General features: G+C 55.0%; 1 protein-coding gene across 1 annotated transcript in view; it reads right to left on the reverse strand.

Moving 5' to 3' along the window:
* The window catches only part of LOC109462059, a 7,678-nt gene that overhangs the window by 5,351 nt on the left and 2,045 nt on the right, over window positions 1–282 (reverse strand). The gene's annotated exons all lie outside the window — the stretch shown is intronic.

A 282-nucleotide genomic window follows, 5' to 3' on the forward strand; every position in this document is an offset into this window, starting at 1 on the left:
TATTAATTTTATGTCCTTTCATCGTAGCGACTTTCCACAGACTCCGTGCAGGCAAACTGGACCCTCTATGGCCGGCCAACTCCTCTGGCCAATGATTTCCCCCTTTGCCGATTTCTACTATTTATTCAGCCTGCTAAGGAGTCTGGTAGAGACTACAGGGAGATAAGGAAGGCGTCGGTCTCGGCGTCTCGGGGCATGGCGAGGGCGCCGCCGTCTGCACGACAGGCCGCGGCTGCATTGTCGAAGGTCTTGATTGTGTCGAAGGCCTTGAAGCAGGTCCCA

Source organism: Branchiostoma belcheri, unplaced genomic scaffold (genome assembly GCF_001625305.1).
Source record: "Branchiostoma belcheri isolate BF01 breed outbred unplaced genomic scaffold, Haploidv18h27 scaffold99, whole genome shotgun sequence".
Lineage (NCBI taxonomy): Eukaryota > Metazoa > Chordata > Leptocardii > Amphioxiformes > Branchiostomatidae > Branchiostoma > Branchiostoma belcheri.